Genomic DNA, 18,185 nt, shown 5'->3' on the forward strand with positions numbered 1-18,185 from the left:
AAGCCAGCACTTCAAAATCATTTATTTCTGATTCTTGGGTCTACTAAAATGGCTCCTCAGGCTAAATTTCTTGCAGAAACATTACCAAGATCAATGCTAAAAAGGAAGGATTCTGTGCAGGAGCTTCCTCCAAGGGCACCTCTCCCTAGCAAGATATTCTGTGAAATCGGGTGGCAGAAGAGAGGTGCACTTCGAGGGGTATTCGCACCTCTGATATTCTGCAATTTCTCATCTCAACCTTTCTGTGCCCTCCCGCGAACAACATATACCACCCTGGCTGACCTCCCATCCTGCTCCAGACTGCTCAATTCTAGAATTCAAATGTATGAGTGAGTTTTGTATCATTCCTCAAATGGCATCCAGTCAAGCCTCAGCTTACAAATGGCAAAAAGAAGAGGCTGAGGCGAGCGGATCATGAGGTCAAGAGATTGAGAACATTCTGGCTAATGCAGTGAAACCCCGTCTCTACTAAAAATACAAAAAATTAGCTGGGTGTGGTGGTACGCACCTGTAGTCCCAGCTACTCGGGAGGCTGAGGCAGGAAAATATCTTGAACTCAAGAGGCAGAGGTTACAGTGAGCTGAGGTCACGCCACTGCACTCCAGCCTGAGGAACAGAGCAAGACTCCATCTCAAAAAACAAACAAGCAAAAACCTCACATTTTCAGGAGACATCGTTGATCATTTAATTCTGAGTTTCTACCGAAGCACTTGACACTCTCTAAGTGTTCTTAGTATAAGGATTTCAATAAAATTGTCCTCAAGATTTTTTTCCTGTTATGATGATGTATTACACTGAGAGCAGAAAAAGAACAGATACTGGAGCCAGTCCCTTCTGGGCCCAAGTCCATTCCAGTTCCACAACTTACTGTGTGACCTTGGGCAACTTACTTAACCTTACTGGGCTTGAAGATTCTCACCTACCTGTTTAAGTGCCTAACATAGCGCCTGGCACACAATGCAAGTCAACATGGGGAGTTTCCTTCTCTTTCCTTATTTATTTCTGGATAAGAAAACAACAGCCCTGAAAGCTAAATGTTTTGTCTAATATTGTATGATAGCATTATCGGTATTTATTAATATTATAGCTAATGTTCTTGGAGCACTTTCTTGGTTTCTCTCAGGCATTACGGCCAGTTCTTCTCTATGCATACCAGAAGTATAAAGAGGGCTCAATTATCCAAAAGTTCAAAATCATTTATAATTAGGTTCCAAAAACATAAGCAAGCAGAAAAAGAACAAATAGATAAGTTGGATGTCATTAAAATTAAAGACCTTTGTGCTTCAAGGGACACCACCAGAGGGTAAAAAGACAAGCCTCACAATGGCAGAAGATTTTTGGAAACCATATATCTGATTGTGATGATTAACACTGAGCGTCAGCTTGATTGGATTGAAGGATGAAAAATACTGACCCTGGGTGTGTCTGTGAGGGAGTTGCCAAAGGAGATTAACATTCGAGTCAGTGGGCTGGGAAGGCAGACCCACCCTTAATCTGGGTGGGCTCCATCTAATCAGCTGCCAGGGAATGTAAAGCAGGAAGAAAAACGTGAAGAGCCGAGACTGGCCTAGCCTCCCAGCCCACATCTTTCTCTTGTGATGGATGCTTCCTGCCCTCGAACGTCAGACTCCAAGTTTTTCAGTTTGGGGATGTGGACTGGTCCTCATTGCTTCTCAGCTTGCACATGGTCTATTGTGGGACCTTTGAGTTAATACTTAATAAACTCCCCTTTATATATATATATATCCATCCTACTAGTTCTGTCTCTCTAGAGAACTCTAACACACTGAGAAAGAACTTGTCTGTAGACTATATAAAGAATATTTATAACTCATTAATAAAAAGGCAAATAATCCAATAAAAAATGGGCAAATGATCTGAATTTTTTCTCCAAAAAATATACAAATGATCAATTAACACATGAAAAAAATACTCAATATTATTATCTCTCAGGGAAATGTAAATCAAAACTACAATGAGATGCCAATCAATACCCAATAAGACGGCTATGATCAGAAAGAAAGATAACAAAAAGTGTTGGTGAGGATTTGGAGAAATCAGAACGCTTATACACTGCTGGTGGGAATGTAAAAGAGGGTTGCTTCCTTGGAAGACAGTCTGGCATTTCTCACATTATTTAAAAAAAGAAAATCCTACAACACAGCAATTTTACTCCTAGGTATATATTCTCCAGTGAAGTGAAAACAACCACACAGAAACTTGTGCCTGGATGTTTACGGAAGCCAAAAGGTGGAAACAACACAAGTGTTCATCAGTCCAGAAACGGATGAACGAATGTGGTCTACCCACACAGTGGAGTATTATTTGGCCATAAAAAGGAATAAAGTGCTGAAACGTTGGCAATATGGACAAATCGAACAAATCTTGTAAACATTATGGGAAGGGAAAGAAGTCAGTCAAAAAGGCCACATCTTATGTGATTTCATTTATGTGAAATGTCCAAAATGGGCAAATCTGTAGAAAGTGGCTCAGTGGTTTCCTGGGGCTGGGAGGACAGGGGATGATGGCGAGTGACCACTAATGAATACAGAGGGGCCCTTTTGGGGTGACAAAAATGTTCTGAAACTGACTGTGGTGACTGTCCACACTGTGAACGTAAAACAGCCCATGAGCTACACGCTGAATAAATGATGTGTAGTGTGAACTACACACGTTATGATGTTATGTGAATCATATTTCAACAAAACTATCATATTTTTTAAATGAGCAAGGGGTTCCTGTATGTTGTTGTTGTTGTTTTGACAAGCTGGACTCCCCGTTTTAAAGTGGGCTGAGGTCCCTGGGCACACCCTTTATGCATCCTCTCCCACTTAGTGTCAGGGAACTGTCCTGGAAGCATCAGTGCTGAAGGGTGTTGAGTGAGTAATACCTGAGCCCAGAGGGTCCACAGCACACTCTATGAGGCAGCCCACCCCTATCATGGAAGCTTTTACATGCACCAACAAGTTTCCCCTCTGCACTGGTGCCCTTCTGGCCAAGGATGACAATTTAGCTACTTCTCCATCTGGTAAACTCTAGCGCTTCTTGTAAGGCATGGTTTGGGGGACCCCTCCTGCTGAGCCTTGCCCAATTCTTTCTTTAGGGAAGCCGCCTCATCCATTACCCCACTCTCAGATGGCTTGCACTGCATCGTCATTGGATAAATTACATGTTTGCCCCCAATTAGGCTTTCAGCTCCTTAAAAGTAGAGCCAAGATTGTGCCTTTCACTCCAACCTGGCGACAGTCCTTCAAAAAAAAAAAAAAAATAGGAATTGAAACATGTTCATCTGAGTGCCCACATCACCCCACAAATATCCTGTAAACAAAGACGGAGAAAGCAAAGACGTCTCTGAGTACCCACTGTGTGTCACATGCAATGACGTAGTGCTCATACTCAGTAGTTAAGTCTTACATAAACCTACGGGAGTTAGAATTATGAACATTGTTTTCCAACTAGGAGACTGACACTTACAGAGGTCAGAAAACCTTTTCAGAGTCACAGAAGTAATCCTTGGCAGGACCCACATTCCAGCCTGAGTGATGTCCTGCTGAGGACCACAGACTCTTACAGATAATTGAGTGATCTTTTCGGACTACAACTATTCATATACTCACTTAAAACTTCCTTCTTTTTTTTTTTCTTTCTAGCTGGCTCTCCTGCTTTTGCACCAGAGTCTCTGCATCCTCTGGCCAAGTCTCTGGGACCTCCTGTGAAGTCCTGGCTTTTTCTTAAAGGTGACTTCACCCAGGATGTACGACAAATGGCTTTTCATTTGCTTGGACCCAATTCATGCCTTTCCAATGAAGAATGTCTTGACCTTGTGACTCTGCCTGTCTGCCGACCTAGCCTCTCACAGGCTTTGGATGAACCATTGCCTTTTTTTTTTTTTACTTTCTGGCAAGATTTCCAAGGTGGAGCATTTCTGAATCCGAGGTGCAAACTCTACATGAGTTTTTTGGAGGATATTCTGTAAGTGTTATGTCAGGTCAAAATGCCCACTGCAAAATAACTCTCCAGACACTTGGGGAAAATGATTCCAGCAAAGCGAAAGTGGCGTCATGGAGAGGGACAAGAGCACCTTGTTGCCATGGTAACAGCCGCTGAGCTTCCGGCACAGCCTGCAGCCCTGGAAGACATCAATATGTTGTCTCACGTCCGATGAAGAAAGAAAACAGCATCCTAAACACATCCCACTCCCTGAGGGTGCAGAACTCTTGGATGACAAAGAGGCAGGTCAGCGGGTTTCACTTCTCTATCGGAGTGTTTCTCTAGAAACACTGTATTAAGCTGTGTAACAACTGAGATTTCTTTAATGACAATGGAATTGGAGTTTCTGTGAATTTCCCCTTTCACTCAATGCCAAGAGCTCCTGGGAGAAAGAGAAGCTTGAGCCACACAGTGGCTTATTCAAAACACACTTTCATAATGTCCCGATCTCCTTTCCGAATGTATTTGAAAGATACGAAGTGACCCAGAATCATTTACAGTAAATAGTCTTTTTACACAGACAAGAATAACACTATAACACCTGCCTTCTCTGACATTCTCAACAGCTGGGACAACTCCCCTCGCTGTTGACTGTCAATAGAGTGAAGAAAACTAGAGGGTGTTTCCCAAGGTCACCCCTAAGGTCACCTTGGCTGGGTGTTTATAGGGCCTCAGCTTCCAGAGGGCACTCAGATCACCGCATTTGTTAAAAAATCAAAAAGATGGTTTTTTATTCTAGAAACTCCTGTGGCATTCCTTCTTGGAGATGTGGGAGACCAAACCCAGAGGTGGGCTGGGGAGGTGGGGAGGGAGGGCAATGCCATCCATGAAATGATATCATTGTGGTTGATGCTCTGGCTGGGGAGGTGGGGAGGGAGGGCAGTGCCAGCCATGAAACGATGTCATTGTGGTTGATGCTCTGTGGCTCTGAATGCTTACAGGCCTTTCTGGGAGAAAAGGGAACCGAGAAATCCATTTATTCTATATTTCAGCAAATGGGAAAAGTACGCAGAAATGAATAGACTCGCCAGAGCACTGGCCCAGGTGGGGCCTGCAGAGGCTCCCTCCAAAGGCTCTGGGCAGACCCCCTACCATGCCTACCATCTCCCTCTGCCATGCCTTCTGCTCAGTCATAGGCTTGCCTCCTGGAAACCACAGAAAGCTGCTTCTCCCCAACTGTCCTATCTGGAGGGGCGGTGCACCATCAGAACTCCCTTTCAAACACCACCCACTCCGTGCCCCACACCATACTGCTTTATCTGGGCAGTATCGTTTGAACTTGTTGAAAACGTTACTCTGTAAAAGCTTCTCCTTCTGGACAGGGGCACTGTCTTCTCTTTTTATTTTAATCCGAAGCAATAATGCCATATCCTATCCTTGGTCAGTGTTCTGGAGCTGATTGACTGATGTGGGACATTTCCACCACTACTCTCATTGGGTCTTCTCCACCTGCATTTTTAAATCGCTGCCTCCATCATCCACACATGCTTCCTGCCAGGCAGCCTTTGCTTCTTGAGCCAGTGTTTGTAGGTTTGTTCCTTCTGTATGTGCCTTTTCATGAAACCCTAGATTTTTAATCTGATATATGTATATTTAATTATATCCATGAAACCTGTGCTCTAGGAACCATGTGAACAAGCATTTTTAAAAAGCAGAAGTTCTGTTCCTTGCAGTGGGTGTACTCTAAGGGATTCTAAGTATGCGTTTGGTTCCCTGAAGAAGGGACTAGACATGGGAACGTTTCCACTGTGGTCCTATTGACCTCCCATCACACAATGCTGCCATCATGGGGGAAGAAGACAGAAGGAGAGGGAAGGGGAAAATGCATCTTCATTTCTATCCGTGTCCCAGAACTCATGATGGATGCTGCACCCACTTGTATCTGTCATGCTTGCTGGAGCATTGCCCACCCTCTGCTCCTGCCCCCAGGCAAATTCAAACAGCTTCATTGTTTTATGAGAAAAATGAAAACCACCCCAAGCTGCCCTTTTGCACTCATGTGAAATTGCTGTGGTGACCCAGTGCTGTCTCAGACCAACAAAACCGAGACGGCTGCCGGCTTCCCAATTAGCTCTGTCTGCCACTGACGCATCCAATAGTGATGTGGAGACTCGGGTGCTCAGCCGATTGGACATGTCCAGCTGCGTAACTGAATCTGATTCTCAGATGGAGCCCATCCCTTTATTATAATACAACAATCACTGCAATTCACAATGTGCCGGCTGCCTGGCTGGTGCTTGGAAGAGCTGAAGTGCAAAGATAATCTTAGGAAAAGAGAGTTAAAAAAATCACCAAATTCCAGAAAGCTATGAATCACCTGCTCTGCTGTGGGAAAATGAGAAGAGATCATGACTGCAGGAACCTGCAAACGTATCTGGCTGCCTTTGTGGGCCCAGGGCAGAGCTCTAGGTTCATGCTTCTAACTGCAATGCAGGGTCAGACAATCTCCACCTTTGTGGATGGGGATCTGTGCGGGTAACGATTTCACCTTCCCGAAAGCTAATGGGGCATCCAAGGCCCTGCCTGTTAGGCCTACAGCTCATGGCCTTATGTACCAAACTCTCCTATTTGTCCTTCACACGTCAGACACATGGAGTGATGTGTGGTTCCTGAACCCCACATCTGGCCTTGCAGAACTCCCTGCCTTATGCTTGGTGTCCACACTACCTAGAATGCTTTCTTGTCTTCTGTCCAATGAGTTTCCACCCACCCCTCAAGACCCAGCTTAAGTATCACCCTCTCCAAAAAGTGTTCCCTGACCCTTATCTCTTTCCCCCGCCCCCAAACAGGAGTTTGTTTCTTATCCCAGTTATAACACTCATCAAGCAGAACTGTGTATTCATGGGTCTGATTCCCTACATTAACTGCAAGCCCCACTGAGGGTAAGGATTACGTTTGTCTTGCTCCTCTTGGTACCATCTGTACTGGCAGATAGATGTGTGTTGAATGAATGAATGATTAGACCAGTAAGATGTGTTGAGTTTAATAGTATTTCACGTTTAGTACTGTCACCATACGAGCTCAGTGTATAAGGAAGAGGTACCTTGTTTTGACCCCTGAGTTCTCTGATGGTTGAACAGAAAACACATAGCTCTTACTTTGTTCAAAGATGTCATGGCAGCCCACCCAGGCTCCAGGGGCTTGCAGGATAGAACGCTGATGACTTGTCACTCTGCAGAACATAATATGTTCAGCAGAAGAATCCCAATTACTTATACACGTCAAACTCAGCATCTGCTCTTTTCAAAGCAGATGGAAAGAAGGCTTTAATACTTGACACACATTATAAAACTACAAAGAGAAGAGCCAATCCATTCAACATCATAATGCATGCTGGTCGCTGGTATATAGAGATAACAGAAGTGTGCAGAATACTCCACTTGTAAATCCCCTCCCACCCGAAGATCAATGCCAGTAGGAGTTTATGTTACAAGTGCACGAGGGAGAACACACTATACCTTCGCTGAAAGGTAAATGAGGCTGCCTGGCAGCCTCTAGAATTCATGTCCACAGGGAAGATCACTTGGTGTCCTAATGCTGAATTCTAGCCACTTCTGAGTCTGGGACAGCAGACACAGTTGTGCCAGCTTGCTTGTCTTTTGGTTCCTGACAATGATAAGAGATGGCTCCATAAACAATCTACACAACTATGGAGTGGGGAGAGGTGGACTTTGTGAGTTCTCCAAGAGAGGTCATTACACACAAGCTCCCATGTAAGAAGCACAGTGTCCCAGTCCTATGGCTAAGCTGGGACAAAAGCAGGGCAGTCAACATCTCAGGGTTCAGTTTCCCCACAAGTAAAATGAATGGAGCTGAACAGCAGCTTTTGCAAGGTTGCTACCAGCCCTAGCCCTTACCGACTTTGCATCCCACATCCACATCTGGTCCAGTGTGAAATATAAGTGCCCTAGGTCCCACCAGGAGAAACTTTGGCACACAATGGGAATATCTACCACCACTGAAGCTCACATGTGACCTTTTCAATCAGTACCCCAGCTTTCCTGACTGCCTCCCCTGCTTAGTTTTCTCCATAGCACCTGCTGCCACCCAATGCGCCCTGTGTTTTCTCAAGTATGCCATTTGCTCGCTTACACTGTAATGAATGGCTGATGCCCGAGATTATTCTCTGCACTTAGACTCCTTCCGGGCACATAGTAGGTTATTAATTAATATTTGTTGAGTAAATGAATTCCCCTCCACTTTGAAAAGCTTCTGTGTTATCTCAGGAGCAAATGATCAGGAAAAAAGTACTTTCTTTTTTTTACCATGAATAATACCTGTTTTACTGAGAACAAATCTTCAGAGGTTAAACTATGGTGTGAATGACACTACAAGGCAGCTGTTTACCAAACAGTCTGGAAACATCTGGAAACATACATACAAAAGAGAAAAAATCATGGAGTAAGTAATATGCAATTGGGCTATCGAAATAATGAAAAAATGAGTCATTTTATGTTTTGGTCCATTTGCAGAAGAGTCAATAGATAGAGCTAATTTCAACCTTTCATAGCACACCCAAATCTCTGATTTTGGGGTTTCCACTCTTCCTGGGGCTGTGTCAACCTGCCTGTCCTTTAATTTCAGGTTTGCACAGATGAGAGAAGGGTAGAAAGTAGATGAAGTTAAGTTCTTGGCTTTCCTGAGACTTACACAATGGTCTGTAAGACCACAGCATAATTGCTTTAAGGTTTTCTAACATCATGTGCACCTCCGTTGTGGGAACCAAAAGTCTTTGGAAGATGCAGCTATGACCTCCTGCTAATAGCATGATATAAAATGTAAGTTTAAACCCCAGGCTTCCCCGTCCCAGGCCTCAGCTCTCAAATGTCTTAGCAGGGCCCCAGAAGCATGAGATCTGAGCCCTAGAGGCAGTGGTGATTTAAGAGGCGCAGGTTTCTGCTTAAACTCATTGAGTTTCAACATCCCTTAGAGTTCACAATATGGGAAACTGATAATGGGGGAACAGGAAATCAACAAATTATTATTTAGTCAAAAAAATGTAGTGTGTTTATTACAGGAAAGTGGAAAATGCTAGAAGACATGAAAAAATTCTCCTATTAGAATGTTGGCCTCATCATTTGAAGATAATAGCTAGGTTTTAGACTGCTGTGAGTTTTTAGTGGGAACTCACAAGTTTGGTCACGGACTCCAGGGCAAACACTTCTTTTCCAAAAAGTGGCCTGGCATCCCAAGTAGATAAACAACATAAAGAGCTTAGCTTCCTTAAGCTGCTCAGAGCAAACTGGGGATACTCAATTGCTCCAGAAGAATGACTGTCAACTTCACAGGGATTTAAACGAATAATTCCCAAGAGTCTGAGCACTTTGAATCTGATGCATGGCTCACCAGAGGGTTTCCATGTGTAGGGGATGTTTAGAGTCCCCCCATTTAGGTTATTTGATGATGTTCTAGACATGCCTTCTAACTCACCTTTCAGACTTTGTTTTGAGTTTCTGTAGGAACTCTAAAACTATAGCATCCTCCAGTGTGGGATAAAAGTTAAATTTTTGTTTATTCATTCATTCCCTCCCACAGCTGGGCCATCTATGTATGCTCCTTTCCCTAAGCCAAACAGCCAATTTAGCCATCCTATGCGAAAAGAAAAGTAGACCTTGAGATCCCAAACTCACTAAGCCAAAGGGAAAAGTTAAGCTGGGAACTGGGGCATGCAAACCTGCCTCCATATGTAATTGGGCTACTAAAATAATGAAAAAATGAGTCATTTCATGTTTTGGTCCATTGGCAGAGTCAATAGATAGAGCTAATTTAAATCTTTCATAGCACATCCAAATCTCTATTTTTTGGGGTTTCCACTGCTTCTCTGAAAAGTGGCCTGGCATCCCAAGTAGATAAGATTTTGGTTCCTACATAAGATGGTTACGGAGATCAAAAGCTGCATACCACCCTCACATTTTGCCCACAAGGAAATTCCTTGTGGCCCCCAAGATCTTTCCCTAAAGCAGTTCAACGATGTAAATTGATAGCTTACCTTCACAGGTGCGGGACAAAGGACAGAACTCACAGTCAGCCCTCTGCTCACCTGAGACAAATGCATATCTGATTGCTTCCTCTGCCCTATTGTCCATGTTATCTTATGTAAAGACGCAGATTCACTGAGCCAGACAAAGGTGTGCCTGACTATTTCCCTGCCTTCTCTCACATGAACATTGTGTGTTTCCCCAATATCCAGCCCTTTTCCCCTTTAAATATTGAAGCCTTCATGATTATCTCTGGAGAAAGGCATAGACCTGTCTCCTGGGCACACATCCTTGACTCTACCAAATAAACCTCCTAAAATGACTGAGATTTGCCTTGATCATTTTCTTTGGTTTACAGCTATCCTCCAGGCTAAAAACACAAATTAGAAATACAAATGGCTGTGGTTAGAATCTGTCCCCCAAAGTTCCTGAGTTCGAAACTAAATTTTTAATGCAACAGCATTGAGAGGTAGACCTTTGAGAGGTGATTAGGTCATGAAGGCTTCATACTAATGACCAGATAAATGCCGTGATTGCGATAGTTGGTGAGTATTCCTGAGTAAGTCCAGCCCACTTCTGTTTTGTTTCTTACATGCTCTCTCACCATTCTGCTTTGAGCCATGGAATGACGCAGCACAGAGGCCCTCATCAGGGGCTGGCGCCATGCTCTTGGACTTCCCAGCCTCCAGAACGGTGAGCCAAATAAAATTTTCTGTTTATTATAAATAACCCAGTATGTGGTATTCTGTAATAGCAACAAAAAATGACTTAAGACATTGTTCAATTGTGTTCATAAAGCATATGCGGTATCCCAGACACACATAAGCTCCATCAGGACCAACTCATGTTAGAAGAGGATTTTCCTGGTTTGCCCACTCTGGGAACCAGAATTTTGATTTTAATGGTCATCGAGGATCCCTTAAGTAAAAATACAAAAATACGGACAGGTGCGGTGGCTCACACCTGTAATCTCAGCACTTTGGGAGGGTGAGGCACGCAGATCATCTGAGGTCAGGAATTCAAGACCAGCCTGGCCAACATGATGAAACCCTATCTCTACTCAAAATACAGAAATTAGCTGGGCATAAGCTACTCAGGAGGTTGAGGCAGGAGAATGGCCTGAGCCTGGGAGGCGGAAATTGCAGTGAACTAAGATCATGCTGCTGCACTCTAGCCTGGCTGCTGAAACTCTGTCTAAAAAAAAAAAAGAAAAAAGAAGGGCTTCTAGAATATTTAAGGATTCCACAATGATGACAAAAAATGACAAAAGGATTTGTAGCCAATGACTAGACTTCAGGCAGTTTTTAAGGAGAACTGTGTGTTTTATTCAGCGTACCTGTATGCAAGGTGGTGTGGCACGTGTGTGGTAGTTCTGAGGTTGAATTTTCAGTTTCTTCTCACTGAGGAGCTGGAGATTCCCTACTCAGAGACTGAGGACACAGTTCTGGCTGAGTTTTCGTCTCTGTGTTCCATGCATGCCTCTTAGCCTTTACTTACACAGTGTCCAGATGAGTCTTGAGGCACTATGCCTTTATTTATTACTTTATGTAATAAACCTTGCTTCTGCTCCACGCACTCTCTAGCATAAACTTTACCTTGGATCTTCTGCCATGATCAGGGTTCCATGGGCTATGGTGATGGTAGAGACATTTTGAAATCTCCTTGGAAATCTATATGAGGTCTTAGTGAGAAATGGACCCTCTTGTGTGCTATTGCTCTGTACATATCACTTTCTGTCTAACACCATTAAACTCACCCCCTACCTGCCAAGAGCAGCAGCTAATGAACATTCCTACCTCATTACCCCCGTGCCCTCAGTGCAGTGGGCTCATAAATCCTGTCAGGAGTTACTCTAGCTTGTGAGAAATGAAGATCAAGGAAAGAGCACCAAAGCATAGCTAGTATCTCTCTTAGAGGCCTGGCATCTTCGGTTTTCAGGTGCATGACTCAAATCTTTCTTAGCCAACTGCCCAAGGGCCAAACTCCAGGAAGCCTGTCTCCAGCTCCTTTTAAATGGCTATCATTGGTAACCGGTTTAGTGTGCACGTGTATTTCAATTGAGTATAAAGGAATTGGAAGGAACTCAGTAGCAATGGGGAGTTGCGTGCATCCTGAGTGTCATACTTTAAACATATTAAATGCAAGTTCCTCATCCACACTTACGCACCAAAGTCAGGTTGAGTGAGTGTGTTACGAGCTGAGTTTTATCATGAGAGGCAGCTTGGAGTAGCAGTTAAAAGCCCAGACCCTTTACATAGGCAGCTGTAGTCGGACTGTAAGCTATATAGCTCAGAAGCTGCACATTTGAGCAGATTGCTTAACCTTGACTTTCCCAACTACAGAATCAAAAGGAGATAATGCATGGGGAGTACTTAGCTCAGAGAAGTGGATTTAGGGAGTACTCAGTAAATCTCAGCTCTTCATGATGTACTTATGGCTAGAAACCAAATGGATGTCTTCCAGAGAAGTATGTCACATGACTCCCCAGGCAAACTGCTGGGGGTCTCCCTGAGGGGTTATGACATCTTTCTGCTTCCTGACTCTGCCAGTCCAGTTTCTACACACACATATCCTGAAGTCCTGCCCAGTTCTCTGCACTCCTCCGTGAAGCCTTCTCTAACTTCCTGAGCGGTGGACTCACAACCCAGCAAACCGGAGGCCCCTGGAAGAGCTGTTCATAACTTCATACCATTCTCAGAATCCTGCCAAATTCACGCAGCAGTAGTCCCGGGGTTATTTATGAAACCCCTTTAGTCTGTTGCAAGTCAGGTTTTGATAAGGAAGATCGAGTCATACCAAGAGAGGCTAGTGTCCAGTGTTGCTTTTATCATTAATTAAGCCAACACATCAGAGAGGTGATAACTAAAAATGGCAGCCTGGCAAGGCAGCACTGAGCCTCTGGGCGTCAGCGATGTTGGTGTTATCATCTTCATCACGGTGTGGGATGCACAGCTGATCGCAGCCTTCTATCTCTGTGACTATCTCCCACACCTCCCCGATGCTCTGATATCACTGCGGAATCTCTCCAAATACTGTGGACATTTATAGCCCAGAACAATCAGTTGTGCTGTTCTCTCAAATAAAAAATACCTTGCATCATTTCAAAGGAAAAGTATGACCTCTGCTGGAAGAAGCATGGGACTGACCATTACCAGAAAGGAAGGAAGGAAAAAGAGGGAGGAAGGAGGAAAGCAACCCCGAGCCCTCTCATCCTGTGAAATGCCAGGCTGATAGACCTGTCCGATTGACTGCCTAGCTTCAATGCCTTTGCTTTTTCTTTCCCGATGCCCCCGGCATGCCTCACAAGGGTGAAATCAGCCTTCCATCACCCCCAAGAAGCAGAGCTACTATAATCTAATTGTAACCATCCTCTACTTGCCATTTTAATGACTTTTTCCAGCAAGGTTTTGGAGAAAAATATTCTATTACTGTATTTTTATATTCATTTTGGACTTGTTTTATAGCTTCATTTTGACAGAGGAAGTGGGCAAAGAAGAAATGGAAAAATTGTCACTGACAACCACTACAAATCATAATTTGAATAGAGACTGGTATTTAATTGTGGAAGCTACTTTATCATAAATCTGTTTACAAGTGAAAAATTTTCTCCATATTGGAAAATATACATTATTAGCAAATATTTAATCGTTAAGAAGGAACTGCAACTGAAAGATTAAATGCTTCCTCAAATTTCAGAACAGGTGCAAACTAAAAAGGTGGAACCCATACTGTTGAAAACATAATTCCTCCCCTGGTGGAACATCTCAAGAGTTGCAGAGAATGCTTTGAAAGTAAGAAGGTATTTGCCATTAAACCTGCCTTCTCTTAAATTTCAGCAAATTTGCCCCTGCGACTCCTCTGATCAGATCTTCACCCTTGATCCTCCTACTCCAGAATCTCAGGTGCTGGAAATGCTGGTCATTTCCTCCTCAGCTTCTCCTCTGCCCTACAGACTTTGGGAGAATCTGCTTCTCTCAGTCCTGGGTGCTCAGTCATAGCAAGGACCAGGCTGCTCCTCCCTGTATATCCACAGCTGACTCCAGGCAAGTTATCAGCTGGACTGGGGCAATCCGATTTGTTCACTCTGGAAAACTTGATGATACCCAGCTCTTAATCAGATAGTGATGTACACCCAGGACCCATGGTGGTTATTTTTTAGCACGTGACGCAAGACAATGCAGCAACAGAGCAGAAAGAAGCAAAGATGAGAAACCATGAGGTGCTAGACAGACAAAAAAAGTAGCCTCACTGGTTGACTTCCCATGTCCCAGGTCTAGCCCCTTGTACAACCTGGTCCTCCTTCTCACCATGGAATCCCGTACCCTCACCTCCCCCAACCCCATCAGTGCCATAGCCACCAGCATCTTTACCATCATCAGCATCATCTTCACCACCTTCACCCCAGCACTACTTTCCCCACCATCACCGTCACTGTTTCCACCACCATCATCACCAGTCAGTATCATCACCAAAGCCATCAACACCATCACCAGAACAACAGAGCCATGACTACAATCGCCACTAACCATGCCCATCATGGCCACCACTACCCCCACCATAGCCACTATCACCAATTTCTATGCAACATCCCCATGAGCAAAACCATCTCTCTGGATTGAATTAATTCAAGTGAAGTTCTGTTCCATGTAACTAGGTGATCCCCTAGTGGACAAAGAAGAAACAGAAAAATTGTTTCCATTAAAAATCCTAATTGGAATAGAGGCCATAAATGACGAGGGTCTTAGATTAGGATTTCCAGAAGTTAAAACTGTGACAAAAATATTGGCATTAATCCAAAGATCACATGAGACATGTATTACGGGAAACATTGGCTTTGGTAGATTTTCATACAGGAAGTCAATAACATTTTGTTTAATTACAATTTTGTGAGGGGATCATCACCACAAACAAAAGCAAAGCCATATTTGGCATTTTTCTTTTCAATGCATTCTCACATGCTGTGGCATAGCAGAAACTTTATTGGAAATCAAAACCAGGGGTCCAAGAGTTCGCAGAGTAACACTGGGCAAATTACTTAGTGTCTCCCAGCCTCATTTCCACTTCTGTGAAATGGAAACAATTGTAATGTTGACTTTAAAGGGTTATGGTCTTAATATAACAATTGCTGTTGTTAAATACTTATCACTTGTCAAGCCCAGTTCCTGACACCAAAAATGTAAGCTATTTTCATTTTGCTTTTATTAACCTTTGGTGTCTTTTGCAGAATCTACCCCATGATTGTTTAATTAATGTTAAGAATACTAATAAATGAACGTTTACGTTTGGTGGGGGTTGGAATACTGGAGATGGGAAATAGACTTTTTGCCATCAAATATACAATGCCCCTCTAAAAAGAGAAGAATCAAACACAATAATGTGTTTGTTTAATTTTATGAAAAATCAAAAGTGCCTTACAGACCGTCTAATGAGTTGCTTTAGGTCTTAGGGGAAATTCCTGTTGAAACCGGACCTAGAGCCAGGTGCAGTGGCTCATGCCTGAAATCCTAATGACTCGGGAGGCTGAGGTGGGGGGATCTCTTAAGGCCAGGATTGTGACACCAGCCTGGGCAACAAAAGGAGACCCCATCTCTACAAATTTTTTTTTTATTAATTAGCTGGTCATGGTGGTATGCACTTGTAGTCCCACCTACTCGGGAGGCTGTCGGGAGAGGATGGTTCCCGCCCAGGAGTTCAAGGATGCAGCGAGCTCTGGTTGTGCTACTGCATTCCAGCGTGGGTGACACAGAGTGAGACCCTGAGACCCTGTGTCTAAAATAAATACATAAATAAATAAAAATTTAAAAAGGAAACAAAGAACACACACAAAAATTCCAACCTAGAATTCCTGAATTCATAAATATCTCCGAGTCACCAGAACCCTGGTAGACCTGTAAAAATACAATGTGATTATCTTATATAAGCAACAGCAAATATATTATTGATGGGAGATTTAAAGCTATTAGTTTCTAGAAAGACACAAATTAAACAGAGAAAATGTGAATGGCTTTCCTAGTCCCAAACCAGATTACAAATAAATTCTAGGTAAAATTTGATAAATTTGCCTCACAATAAAAGTTGGCACCAAACTGCAAAAGCCAAAAGCAAAACACCCAAACAAATGTAACCGTCTTTTTAACATTAAAAATAAAATTTTAAGCCTTTAATTTGTTTCATTAAGAATTTTGAGGTAAGAATAGGTATAATATAAAATTGACACTCAGACTGAGGGCTGCATAGGAGCAAGCTGAACAAACAGGAGCGTGGCCACCCATTCTGAGGACCAGGGGGTCTTGAGTCCTTAACCATCTATCTTAGCCTCACTCTAAGAACCTTGTACATTCTTCTTGTTAGAGATGAGGCCAATCGCAGAAAGAGACTATGCCCAAATGTCTCTTTGGATAGGGAACTCAGAGAGCTGGCAGTTCCTGACATTGACCCTAGGATTTCAAGGTAGGATTCCTTCATCAGCTGGTCCACAAGCATTTCTTGAGTGACCTTCATCTCCCGGGTTCAGTACATCGTTTTCATGGCACCAGTCCTCACCATGACAAATTCTAAAAGTGATGAGCAATCAGTCTCCTGCTTTGTCACTGACTGTTCAAGAGATGGTGGTATCTATTCATTAACAATCAATTTAATAAAAATTGTTCTGCCACTATAGAGTCAACACTTGATCTTCTCATTTGGGGTGTGTCAAGAAAGGTCCCTATCCTAATCTAGGAAAGAGTAGAAAGTGAGCTGGGGGTCAGAGTGGGAAGCTATACTTTGATGAATTGATCAATATGGCTGAAGATGGTAATTTTCTATCCATTTTCCACTGTTCTCCATTGGCCCAGCAGAAAGATCATACATCCAAGCTTCTCTGACTGCTAGATACAACCATGTAACTGAGCACTGACCCGTAAGATGAAAGCAGATGTCAAGCTTTTGGCATACTCCTTAATGTGATCTCAGTGTTTTTGCACTTCTTCATTTCTACTGCCTGGAATACTGATATGACTTTCGGAGCTCTGACAGCCATCTTGGACTACGAGGTGATCTTAAGAAAGGTTGTCATGTGCTAAAAATAATGGAGTGAAGCAAGAAGAACCTTAGGTCCTTGTTACCTTAGATCTACATTTCCAGACGTGGACTACCTAACTCTGAACTTCTTTTACATGAGAGAAAAAAACCCCAAAGTTTTGAAGCCCCTATTGTCTTGTGTTTGCTGTTATTTACACCTAAAACTAGAAGTTGTGACCTCTTATTCCTGGTCTGGCTGAATAACACATCTAGAACAAAGCTCATTAAGCTGAATTCTAAAACGACATCTTCACTCCAGTTATCTAAGGTGGTTAATGACAGTTATACATGGAGGGACTCTAGCAGCTAATTCTGTTCACCCTTTAAGACCCAGCTCAGGGGTTGATATGGTTTGACTCTGTGTCCCCACCCAAATCTCATCTCAAATTGTAATCCTCATAATCCCCATGAGTCGAGGGAAGAACCGACCTGGCAGGAGGTGATTGGATTATAGGGTCAGTTTCCCCCATGCTGTTCTCATGACAGAGAGTGAGTTCTCATGAGATCTGATAGTTTTGTAAGTGTCAGTTCCTCCTTCACACACTCTCTCTCTCTCACCTGCCGGCACGTAAGACAGGCCTGCTTCACCTGCCACGATGACAGTAAGTTTCCTGAGGCCTCCCCCGCCCTATGGAACTGTGAGTCAATGAAACCTCTTTTCTTTATAAATTACCCACTTTCAGGCAGTTCTTTACAGCAGTGTGATAGCTAATTCAGGAGTCGCCCCGTGAAACCTTCACTAATTTCACCTTCATTCCTGGGCTGCATAAGGCGCCCTCCTCTGCACTCCCATTTTATGCTGTGCATCTCTATGTCTCATTATTCTGTGCTTATATCCACCTTCCCTATTCCTTGTGGGTAGACACTGTGTCTTCACATTTAGCTTTGTCTTTGCAACCTCTAGCATAGGGCCAGGGATACAGTAGACAGTAGGCACTCAATAAAGCTTTATAGAACTCAGTTATGTTTATCTGTAGCTGCTTTTCAGTGATGTTTGGGGCTTTTTTGACTCGCTCTAGAAACAAAAATAAAAATAACCCTTCAATAAAAACGAGTGGAAGTGGATGGTGTGCTGTAGATGAGTGATAACACAGTAAAGACCCTCACATCAGAGAGCTGCCGCCTCTGCAGTTAGGGCCACGTTTCGCCCGCCTT

General features: G+C 43.4%; 1 long non-coding RNA gene across 1 annotated transcript in view; it reads left to right on the forward strand.

Annotated features, from left to right (window-relative positions):
- Positions 1–4,102: 4,102 nt before the first annotated feature.
- LOC144578516 (uncharacterized) overlaps positions 4,103–18,185 on the forward strand; it is a 42,722-nt gene continuing 28,639 nt past the window's right edge. Inside the window, exons 1-2 of the long non-coding RNA XR_013524445.1 lie at positions 4,103–4,236; positions 10,587–10,661. This is a non-coding gene — a long non-coding RNA (uncharacterized LOC144578516). The remainder of the gene's footprint in view (positions 4,237–10,586; positions 10,662–18,185) is intronic.

The sequence above is a fragment of the Callithrix jacchus genome, chromosome 12 (genome assembly GCF_049354715.1).
Source record: "Callithrix jacchus isolate 240 chromosome 12, calJac240_pri, whole genome shotgun sequence".
NCBI lineage: Eukaryota > Metazoa > Chordata > Mammalia > Primates > Cebidae > Callithrix > Callithrix jacchus.